We start from the raw sequence: 13,611 nt of genomic DNA, 5'->3' as shown, positions 1-13,611 counted from the left end.
CAGGGGGACTACAGGGGTGCAGTATACTACAGTGGGACTACAGGGGCGCAGTATATTACAGGGGGACTACAGGGGTGCATTATACTACAGGGGGACTACAGTGGTGCATTATACTACAGGGGGACTACAGGGTCGCAGTAGACTACAGGGGGACTACAGGGGCGCAGTATACTGCAGGGAGACTACAGGGGCGCAGTATACTACAGGGGGACTACAGGGGTGCATTATACTACAGGGGGACTACAGTGGTGCATTATACTACAGGGGACTACAGGGGCGCAGTATACTACAGGGGCGCAGTATACTACAGGGGCGCAGTATACTACAGGGGGACTGCAGGGGCGCAGTATACTACAGGGGCACTACAGGGGCGCAGTATACTACAGGGGGACTACAGGGGCGCAGTATACTACAGGGGGACTACAGGGGCGCAGTATACTACAGGGGCGCAGTATACTACAGGGGGACTACTGGAGCACAGTATACTACAGGGGGACTGCAGGGGCGCAGTATACTACAGGGGCGCAGTATACTACAGGGGGACTACAGGGGCGCAGTATACTACAGGGGGACTACAGGGGCGCAGTATACTACAGGGGACTACAGGGGCGCAGTAGACTACAGGGGACTACAGGGGCGCAGTAGACTACAGGGGAATACAGGGGGACTGCAGGGGCGCAGTATACTACAGGGGCGCAGTATACTACAGGGGCGCAGTATACTACAGGGGACTACAGGGAGGCAGTATACTACAGGGGACTACAGGGAGGCAGTATACTACAGGGGACTACAGGGGCACAGTATACTACAGGGGGACTACAGGGGCGCAGTATACTACAGGGGAACTACAGGGCCGCATTATACTGCAGGAGCGCATTATACTACAGGGGAACTACAGGGGGACATTATACTACAGGGGAACTACAGGGGCGCAGTATACTACAGGGGGACTACAGGGGCGCAGTATACTACAGGGGCGCATTATACTACAGGAGCGCATTATACTACAGGGGGACTACAGGGGCACATTATACTGCAGGGGAACTACAGGGGGACATTATACTACAGGGGGACTACAGGGACACATTATACTGCAGGGGACTACAGGGGTGCAGTGTACTGCAGGGGGACTACAGGGGCGCAGTATACTACAGGGGGACTACAGGGGCGCAGTATACTACAGGGGGACTACAGGGGCGCAGTATACTACAGGGGGACTACAGGGGCGCAGTATACTACAGGGGGACTACAGGGGCGCAGTATACTACAGGGGGACTATAGGGGCGCAGTATACTACAGGGGGACTACAGGGGCGCAGTATACTTCAGGGGGACTACCGGGGTGCATTATACTACAGGGGGACTACAGGGGCGCAGAATACTACAGGGGAACTACAGGGGTGCATTATACTACAGGGGAACTAAAGGGGCGCAGTATACTACAGGGGGACTACAGGGGCGCAGTATACTACAGGGGGACTACAGGGGCGCAGTATACTACAGGGGGACTACAGGGGCGCAGTATACTACAGGGGGACTACAGGGGCGCAGTATACTACAGGGGCGCAGTATACTACAGGGGGACTACAGGGGCGCAGTATGCTACAGGGGGACTACAGAGAAGTATACTGCAGGAGCACATTATACCACAGGTGGACTACAGGTGGACTACAGGAGCACATTATACCACAGGGGGACTGTAAAACATGGGATTTCCAAAAGGACATTCAGGCCTTGATTGATAAACAACAATCCAAAGAAATTTATTTTAAATGTTTCTTCTTTCCAACACAAAGCAATTTCATGGTAAAAAGTCCATTATTTGTAGACCACAAGCCTTAATCTTCAGGCTGCTCAGCCATAACATCAGCGCTCTCCACCATCATCTACCACCCTGTTTACTGCTCAGCTGAGGCCTTTTATACCGGAGCGTCTCCCACAATCCTCTGCAGTTTCCTCTATAAAGGTCCAGACTTCCTGCTGGCCTTCCTCTTATGTGGTCAGAGCAGACACCCCCTGCTGCAGGTAAGTAGCACATGGCGCCTCCATAGTTTCCTTGCTTCTGATACACCGGTCCAGCAGGCCAAACCATAAAGAGGGGAGGATGGAGCATAATGTGGGCAGCCTGCAGAGAGAAGACCGCAATAAGCAGCGCACACATTCTCACTCTTTGTCAGAGAAATCCTATCCCAACCATTATAGACACAGGACTTATCACAACACGTTCACCTCTTCATAGGCGCAGTATAACACGGGGGCTACAGGGGTGCATTATATTATAGGGGGGCTACAGGGGTGCATTATATTATAGGGGGGCTACAGGGGTGCATTATATTATAGGGGGACTACAGGGGTGCATTATATTATAGGGGGACTACAGGGGTGCATTATATTATAGGGGGACTACAGGGTTGCATTATATTATAGGGGGGCTACAAGGGTGCATTATATTATAGGGGGACTACAGGGGTGCATTATATTATAGGGGGACTACAGGGGTGCATTATATTATAGGGGGACTACAGGGGTGCATTATATTATAGGGGGACTACAGGGGTGCATTATATTATAGGGGGACTACAGGGGTGCATTATATTATAGGGGGACTACAGGGGTGCATTATATTATAGGGGGGCTACAGGGGTGCATTATATTATAGGGGGACTACAGGGGTGCATTATTTTATAGGGGGACTACAGGGGTGCATTATTTTATAGGGGGGCTACAAGGGTGCATTATAGGGGGGCTACAGGGGTGCATTATATTATAGAGGGACTACAGGGGTGCATTATATTATAGGGGGACTACAGGGGTGCATTATACTAGAGGGGAACTACAGGGATGCAGCATAACAGGGTCACTGCAGGGGCGCATTATACTACAGAGATTCTACCGGGGCGTATTACTGTACATGAGTGCATTATACTACAGGGGTGCAGTATATTACAGGGGGCCTACAGGGGGGCATTATAGGTCATTTCACTGGTGCACTATACTAGAGGGGAACTACAGGGATGCAGTATAGCATGGGGACCGCAGGGGTGCATTATACTACAGGGGCGCAGTGTATTGCAGGGGTGCTACATGGGTGCATTATAGGTGATTTCAGGGGTGAACTATACTAGAGGGGAACTACAGGGATGCAGTATACCAGGGGGACCGCAGGGGTGCATTATACTCTAGGGATTCTACAGGGACGTATTACAGTACATGAGTGCATTATACTACAGGGGGACAACAGTGATGCATGATACAGGGGGGGCTACATGGGCGCAGTATATTACAGGGGGCTACAGGGGCGTATTACAGTACATGAGTGCATTATACTACAGGGGTGCAGTATATTACAGGGGGACAACAGCGATGCATGCTACAGGGGCGCAGTATATTACTAGGGGGGCTACAGGGGCGCAGTATATTACTAGGGGGCTACAGGGGCGCAATATAGTACTGGGGAGCTACAGGGGGGCTACAGGGGCGCAGTATAGTACAGGGGGGCTACAGGGGCGCAGTATAGTACAGGGGGGCTACAGGGGCGCAGTATAGTACAGGGGGGCTACAGGGGCGCAGTATAGTACTGGGGGGCTACAGGGGTGCAGTATAGTACTGGGGGGCTACAGGGGCGCAGTATAGTACGGGGGGGCTACAGGGGCGCAGTATAGTACAGGGGGGCTACAGGGGCGCAGTATAGTACAGGGGGGCTACAGGGGCGCAGTATAGTACTGGGGGGCTACAGGGGCGCAGTATAGTACTGGGGGGCTACAGGGGCGCAGTATAGTACGGGGGGGCTACAGGGGCGCAGTATAGTACAGGGGTGCAGTATAGTACAGGGGTGCAGTATAGTACAGGGGTGCAGTATAGTACAGGGGTGCAGTATAGTACAGGGGTGCAGTATAGTACAGGGGGGCTACAGGGGTGCAGTATAGTACAGGGGCGCAGTATAGTACAGGGGGGCTACAGGGGTGCAGTATAGTACAGGGGTGCAGTATAGTACAGGGGTGCAGTATAGTACAGGGGTGCAGTATAGTACATGGGTGCAGTATAGTACAGGGGTGCAGTATAGTACAGGGGTGCAGTATAGTACAGGGGTGCAGTATAGTACAGGGGCGGCTACAGGGGTGTATTATAGGTGATTTCAGGGGTGGACTATACTAGAGGGGAACTACAGGGGTGCATTATAACAGGGGGACCGCAGGGGTGCATTATACTACAGGGATTCTACAGGGACGTATTACAGTACATGAGTGCATTATACTACAGGGGGACTACAGGGGCACATTATACTGCAGGGGAACTACAGGGGGACATTATACTACAGGGGGACTACAGGGGCGCAGTATACTACAGGGGGACATTATACTGCAGGGGGACTACAGGGGTGCAGTATACTACAGGGGGACTACAGGGGCGCAGTATACTACAGGGGAACTACAGGGGCGCATTATACTACAGGGGGACTACAGGGGCGCATTATACTACAGGGGGACTACAGGGGCGCAGTATACTACAGGGGGACTACAGGGGCGCAGTATACTACAGGGGGACTACAGGGGCGCAGTATGCTACAGGGGGACTACAGAGAAGTATACTGCAGGAGCACATTATACCACAGGTGGACTACAGGTGGACTACAGGAGCACATTATACCACAGGGGGACTGTAAAACATGGGATTTCCAAAAGGACATTCAGGCCTTGATTGATAAACAACAATCCAAAGAAATTTATTTTAAATGTTTCTTCTTTCCAACACAAAGCCATTTCATGGTAAAAAGTCCATTATTTGTAGACCACAAGCCTTAATCTTCAGGCTGCTCAGCCATAACATCAGCGCTCTCCACCATCATCTACCTCCCTGATTCCTGCTCAGCTGAGGCCTTTTATACCGGAGCGTCTCCCACAATCCTCTGCAGTTTCCTCTATAAAGGTCCAGACTTCCTGCTGGCCTTCCTCTTATGTGGTCAGAGCAGACACCCCCTGCTGCAGGTAAGTAGCACATGGCGCCTCCATAGTTTCCTTGCTTCTGATACACCGGTCCAGCAGGCCAAACCATAAAGAGGGGAGGATGGAGCATAATGTGGGCAGCCTGCAGAGAGAAGACCGCAATAAGCAGCGCACACATTCTCACTCTGTCAGAGAAATCCTATCCCAACCATTATAGACACAGGACTTATCACAACACGTTCACCTCTTCATAGGCGCAGTATAACACGGGGGCTACAGGGGTGCAGTATATTATAGGGGGGCTACAGGGGTGCATTATATTATAGGGGGACTACAGGGGTGCATTATATTATAGGGGGGCTACAGGGGTGCATTATATTATAGGGGGGCTACAGGGGTGCATTATATTATAGGGGGACTACAGGGGTGCATTATATTATAGGGGGACTACAGGGGTGCATTATATTATAGGGGGGCTACAGGGGTGCATTATATTATAGGGGGACTACAGGGGTGCATTATATTATAGGGGGGCTACAGGGGTGCATTATATTATAGGGGGGCTACAAGGGTGCATTATATTATAGGGGGACTACAGGAGTGCATTATATTATAGGGGGACTACAGGGGTGCATTATATTATAGGGGGACTACAGGGATGCATTATATTATAGGGGGACTACAGGGGTGCTTTATATTATAGGGGGACTACAGGGGTGCTTTATATTATAGGGGGACTACAGGGGTGCATTATATTATAGGGGGACTACAGGGGTGCATTATATTATAGGGGGACTACAGGGGTGCATTATATTATAGGGGGACTACAGGGGTGCATTATATTATAGGGGGACTACAGGGGTGCATTATATTATAGGGGGACTACAGGGGTGCATTATAGGTGATTTCACCATACTAGAGGGGAACTACAGGGGTGCAGTATAACAGGGGAACTACAGGGGTGCATTATACTACAGGGATTCTATGGGGGCGTATTACGGTACATGAGTGCATTATACTACAGGGGTGCAGTATATTTCAGGGGGGCTACACGGGCACAGTATATTACAGGGGGCTACAGGGGCGTATTAAGGTACATGAGTACATTATATTACAGGGGTGCAGTATATTACAGGGGGTCTACACGGGCGCAGTATCTTACAGGGCGTCCACACGGGCGCAGTATATTACAGGGGTGTATTACAGTACATGAGTGTATTATACTACAGGGGTGCAGTATATTACAGGGGGTCTACAGGAATGCATGATACAGTGGGGCTACAGGGGCGCAGTGTATAACAGGGGTGCAATATACTACAGGGGGGCTACAGAGGCACAGTATACTACAGGGGTGCAGTATATTACAGGGGGGCATTATAGGTGATTTCAGTGGTGCACTATACTAGAGGGGAACTACAGGGATTCAGTATAACAGGGGGACCGCAGGGGTGCATTATGCTACAGGAGTGCAGTATACTACAGGGGCGCAGTGTATTACATGGGGACTACAGGGATGCATGATACAGTGGGGCTACAGGGGCACAGTGTATTACAGGGGCGCAATATACTACAGGGAGGCTACAGAGGCACAGTATACTACAGGGGACCATATACGGAACCATTCATTTCAATGGGTCCGCGAAAAAAAAATGAAGGTACTCCGTGTGCATTCCGTTTCCGTATGTCCGTATTTCCGTTCTGCAAAAAAATAGAACATGACTAGGGTTGAGCGAACCCAAACTGTAAAGTTCAGGTTCGTGCCGAACTTTAGGATTTTTGGACCCTGAACATTTCCGTAAAAGTTCGGTGTTTGGCACTTTGTGAAAGGCTGCACAGCAGCCAATCAACAAGCGGCATTCTACTTGCCCCAAGAGGCCATCACAGCCTTGCCTACTCTTGGCATGGCTGTGATTGGCCAGAGCAGCATGTGACCCAGCCTCTATATAAGCTGGAGTCACATAGCGCTGCACGTCACTCTGCTGTTACAAGTGTAGGGAGAGGAGGCTGCTGGACTTGTGATTTCATGGAGAGAATCTAACTCGGCGATCTACAGACAATTAGTTGTGTGGGTGCAGGGCACAATCGTTTTACCCTGCCCTGAGCTCATTGACCAAAAAATGCTAACTTTTAGAATTCTGTAGTATAATGCACCCTTGTAGTCTCCCTGTAATATACTGCGCCCCTGTAGTCCCCCTCTAGTATATGTGCCCCTGTAGCCCCCCTGTAATATACTGCGTGGACTACAGGGGTGCATTATACTACAGGGATTCTACAGGGGTATATTACAGTACAGGGGTGCAGTATACTACAGGGGGACTGCAGGGGTGCAGTATACTACAGGGGGACTGCAGGGGCGCATTATACTACAGGGGGACTGCAGGGGTGCAGTATACTACAGGGGGACTGCAGGGGTGCAGTATACTACAGGGGGACTGCAGGGGCGCAGTATACTACAGGGGGACTGCAGGGGTGCAGTATACTACAGGGGGACTGCAGGGGTGCAGTATACTACAGGGGGACTGCAGGGGTGCAGTATACTACAGGGGGACTGCAGGGGTGCAGTATACTACAGGGGGACTGCAGGGGTGCAGTATACTACAGGGGGACTGCAGGGGCGCAGTATACTACAGGGGGACTGCAGGGGTGCAGTATACTACAGGGGGACTGCAGGGGTACAGTATACTACAGGGGAACTACAGGGGTGCATTATACTACAGGAGCACTTCAGGAGCGCATTATACTACAGGGGAACTACAGGGGCGCATTATACTACAGGGGGACTACAGGGGCGCATTATACTACAGGGGAACTACAGGGGCGCATTATACTACAGGGGAACTACAGGGGTGCATTATACTACAGGGGAACTTCAGGGGTGCATTATACTACAGGGGAACTACAGGGGCGCATTATACTACAGGGGGATATTATACTACAGGGGGGCTACAGGTGCGCATTATACTACAGGGGAACTACAGGGGTGCATTATGCTACAAGTGGACTACAGGAGGGCATTATACTACAGGGGAACTACAGGGGCGCATTATAATACAGGGGAACTACAGGGGCGCATTATACTACAGGGGAACTACAGGGGCGCATTATACTACAGGGGAACTACAGGGGTGCATTATACTACAGGAGCACTTCAGGAGCGCATTATACTACAGGGGAACTACAGGGGCGCATATACTACAGGGGAACTTCAGGGGCGCAGTATACTACAGGGGAACTACAGGGGTGCATTATACTACAGGGGAACTACAGGGGTGCATTATACTACAGGTGAACTACAGGGGCGCATTATACTACAGGGGAACTACAGGGCGCATTATACTACAGAGATTCTACCGGGTCGTATTACTGTACATGAGTGCATTATACTACAGGGGTGCAGTATATTACAGAGGGGCTACAGGGGTGCATTATAGGTGATTTCACTGGTGCACTATACTAGAGGGGAACTACAGGGATGCAGTATAGCATGGGGACCGCAGGGGTGCATTATACTACAGGGGGCTACAGGGGCGCAGTGTATTGCAGGGGCGCTACATGGGTGCATTATAGGTGATTTCAGGGGTGAACTATACTAGAGGGGAACTACAGGGATGCAGTATAACAGGGGGACCGCAGGGGTGCATTATACTATAGGGATTCTATGGGGGCGTATTACAGTACATGAGTGCATTATACTACAGGGGGACTACAGGGGAGCAGTATACTACAGGGGCGCATTATACTACAGGGGCGCATTATACTACAGGGGGACTACAGGGGCACATTATACTGCAGGGGACTACAGGGGCGCAGTATACTACAGGGGGACTACAGGGGCGCAGTATACTACAGGGGGACTACAGGGGCGCAGTATACTACAGGGGGACTACAGGGGCGCAGTATACTACAGGGGGACTACAGGGGCGCAGTGTACTGCAGGGGGACTACAGGGGGACAGTATACTACAGGGGGACTACAGGGGCGCAGTATACTACAGGGGGACTACAGGGGCGCAGTATGCTACAGGGGGACTACAGGGGCGCAGTATACTACAGGGGGACTACAGGGGCGCAGTATACTACAGGGGGACTACAGGGGCGCAGTATACTACAGGGGGACTACAGGGGCGCATTATACTACAGGGGAACTACAGGGGTGCATTATACTACAGGGGGACTACAGGGGCGCAGTATGCTACAGGGGGACTACAGGGGCGCAGTATACTACAGGGGGACTACAGGGGCGCAGTATACTACAGGGGGACTACAGGGGGACTACAGGGGCGCAGTATACTTCAGGGGGACTACCGGGGCGCATTATACTACAGGGGAACTACAGGAGTGCATTATACTACAGGGGAACTACAGGGGTGCATTATACTACAGGGGAACTAAAGGGGCGCAGTATACTACAGGGGGACTACAGGGGCGCATTATACTACAGGGGAACTACAGGGGTGCATTATACTACAGGGGAACTACAGGGGTGCATTATACTACAGGAGCACTTCAGGAGCGCATTATACTACAGGGGAACTACAGGGGCGCATTATACTACAGGGGAACTACAGGGGTGCATTATACTACAGGGGAACTTCAGGGGTGCATTATACTACAGGGGAACTACAGGGGCGCATTATACTACAGGGGGATATTATACTACAGGGGGGCTACAGGTGCGCATTATACTACAGGGGAACTACAGGGGTGCATTATGCTACAAGTGGACTACAGGAGGGCATTATACTACAGGGGAACTACAGGGGCGCATTATAATACAGGGGAACTACAGGGGCGCATTATACTACAGGGGAACTACAGGGGCGCATTATACTACAGGGGAACTACAGGGGTGCATTATACTACAGGAGCACTTCAGGAGCGCATTATACTACAGGGGAACTACAGGGGCGCATATACTACAGGGGAACTTCAGGGGCGCAGTATACTACAGGGGAACTACAGGGGTGCATTATGCTACAAGTGGACTACAGGAGCGCATTATACTACAGGGGAACTACAGGGGCGCATTATAATACAGGGGAACTACAGGGGCGCATTATACTACAGGGGAACTACAGGGGCGCATTATACTACAGGGGAACTACAGGGGCGCATTATACTACAGGGGAACTACAGGGGCGCATTATACTACAGGGGAACTACAGGGGCGCATTATACTACAGGGGAACTACAGGGGCGCATTATACTACAGGGGAACTACAGGGGCGCATTATACTACAGGGGAACTACAGGGGCGCATTATACTACAGGGGAACTACAGGGGCGCATTATACTACAGGGGAACTACAGGGGCGCATTATACTACAGGGGAACTACAGGGGCGCATTATACTACAGGGGAACTACAGGGGCGCATTATACTACAGGGGAACTACAGGGGCGCATTATACTACAGGGGAACTACAGGGGCGCATTATACTACAGGGGAACTACAGGGGTGCATTATACTACAGGGGAACTACAGGGGTGCATTATGCTACAGGGGAACTACAGGGGTGCATTATACTACAGGGGAACTACAGGGGCGCATTATACTACAGGGGAACTACAGGGGTGCATTATACTACAGGGGAACTACAGGGGTGCAGTATACTACAGGGGAACTACAGGGGTGCATTATACTACAGGGGCACTTCAGGAGCGCATTATACTACAGGGGTGCATTTTACTACAGGGGTGCAGTGTACTGCAGGGGGACTACAGGGGCGCAGTATACTACAGTGGGACTACAGGGGCGCTGTATACTACAGAAGGTCTACAGGGGGCAGTATACTACAGGGGGACTACAGGGGTGCATTATACTACAGGGGTGCAGTGTACTACAGGGGTGCAGTGTACTGCAGGGGGACTACAGGGGTGCAGTATACTACAGTGGGACTACAGGGGCGCAGTATATTACAGGGGGACTACAGGGGTGCATTATACTACAGGGGGACTACAGGGGTGCATTATACTACAGGGGAACTACAGGGGTGCATTATGCTACAGGGGAACTACAGGGGTGCAGTATACTACAGGGGAACTACAGGGGTGCATTATACTACAGGGGCACTTCAGGAGCGCATTATACTACAGGGGTGCATTTTACTACAGGGGTGCAGTGTACTGCAGGGGGACTACAGGGGCGCAGTATACTACAGTGGGACTACAGGGGCGCTGTATACTACAGAAGGTCTACAGGGGGCAGTATACTACAGGGGGACTACAGGGGTGCATTATACTACAGGGGTGCAGTGTACTACAGGGGTGCAGTGTACTGCAGGGGGACTACAGGGGTGCAGTATACTACAGTGGGACTACAGGGGCGCAGTATATTACAGGGGGACTACAGGGGTGCATTATACTACAGGGGGACTACAGTGGTGCATTATACTACAGGGGGACTACAGGGGCGCAGTAGACTACAGGGGGACTACAGGGGCGCAGTATACTGCAGGGAGACTACAGGGGCGCAGTATACTACAGGGGGACTACAGGGGTGCATTATACTACAGGGGGACTACAGTGGTGCATTATACTACAGGGGACTACAGGGGCGCAGTATACTACAGGGGCGCAGTATACTACAGGGGCGCAGTATACTACAGGGGGACTGCAGGGGCGCAGTATACTACAGGGGCACTACAGGGGCGCAGTATACTACAGGGGGACTACAGGGGCGCAGTATACTACAGGGGGACTACAGGGGCGCAGTATACTACAGGGGCGCAGTATACTACAGGGGGACTACTGGAGCACAGTATACTACAGGGGGACTGCAGGGGCGCAGTATACTACAGGGGCGCAGTATACTACAGGGGGACTACAGGGGCGCAGTATACTACAGGGGGACTACAGGGGCGCAGTATACTACAGGGGACTACAGGGGCGCAGTAGACTACAGGGGACTACAGGGGCGCAGTAGACTACAGGGGAATACAGGGGGACTGCAGGGGCGCAGTATACTACAGGGGCGCAGTATACTACAGGGGCGCAGTATACTACAGGGGACTACAGGGAGGCAGTATACTACAGGGGACTACAGGGAGGCAGTATACTACAGGGGACTACAGGGGCACAGTATACTACAGGGGGACTACAGGGGCGCAGTATACTACAGGGGAACTACAGGGCCGCATTATACTGCAGGAGCGCATTATACTACAGGGGAACTACAGGGGGACATTATACTACAGGGGGACTACAGGGGTGCATTATACTACAGGGGAACTACAGGGGCGCAGTATACTACAGGGGGACTACAGGGGCGCAGTATACTACAGGGGCGCATTATACTACAGGAGCGCATTATACTACAGGGGGACTACAGGGGCACATTATACTGCAGGGGAACTACAGGGGGACATTATACTACAGGGGGACTACAGGGACACATTATACTGCAGGGGACTACAGGGGTGCAGTGTACTGCAGGGGGACTACAGGGGCGCAGTATACTACAGGGGGACTACAGGGGCGCAGTATACTACAGGGGGACTACAGGGGCGCAGTATACTACAGGGGGACTACAGGGGCGCAGTATACTACAGGGGGACTACAGGGGCGCAGTATACTACAGGGGGACTATAGGGGCGCAGTATACTACAGGGGGACTACAGGGGCGCAGTATACTTCAGGGGGACTACCGGGGTGCATTATACTACAGGGGGACTACAGGGGCGCAGAATACTACAGGGGAACTACAGGGGTGCATTATACTACAGGGGAACTACAGGGGCGCAGAATACTACAGGGGAACTACAGGGGTGCATTATACTACAGGGGAACTAAAGGGGCGCAGTATACTACAGGGGGACTACAGGGGCGCAGTATACTACAGGGGGACTACAGGGGCGCAGTATACTACAGGGGGACTACAGGGGCGCAGTATACTACAGGGGGACTACAGGGGCGCAGTATACTACAGGGGCGCAGTATACTACAGGGGGACTACAGGGGCGCAGTATGCTACAGGGGGACTACAGAGAAGTATACTGCAGGAGCACATTATACCACAGGTGGACTACAGGTGGACTACAGGAGCACATTATACCACAGGGGGACTGTAAAACATGGGATTTCCAAAAGGACATTCAGGCCTTGATTGATAAACAACAATCCAAAGAAATTTATTTTAAATGTTTCTTCTTTCCAACACAAAGCAATTTCATGGTAAAAAGTCCATTATTTGTAGACCACAAGCCTTAATCTTCAGGCTGCTCAGCCATAACATCAGCGCTCTCCACCATCATCTACCACCCTGTTTACTGCTCAGCTGAGGCCTTTTATACCGGAGCGTCTCCCACAATCCTCTGCAGTTTCCTCTATAAAGGTCCAGACTTCCTGCTGGCCTTCCTCTTATGTGGTCAGAGCAGACACCCCCTGCTGCAGGTAAGTAGCACATGGCGCCTCCATAGTTTCCTTGCTTCTGATACACCGGTCCAGCAGGCCAAACCATAAAGAGGGGAGGATGGAGCATAATGTGGGCAGCCTGCAGAGAGAAGACCGCAATAAGCAGCGCACACATTCTCACTCTTTGTCAGAGAAATCCTATCCCAACCATTATAGACACAGGACTTATCACAACACGTTCACCTCTTCATAGGCGCAGTATAACACGGGGGCTACAGGGGTGCATTATATTATAGGGGGGCTACAGGGGTGCATTATA

Source organism: Bufo bufo, chromosome 11 (assembly GCF_905171765.1).
Source record: "Bufo bufo chromosome 11, aBufBuf1.1, whole genome shotgun sequence".
Lineage (NCBI taxonomy): Eukaryota > Metazoa > Chordata > Amphibia > Anura > Bufonidae > Bufo > Bufo bufo.
Note: the sequence above shows the minus strand (reverse complement) of the source record.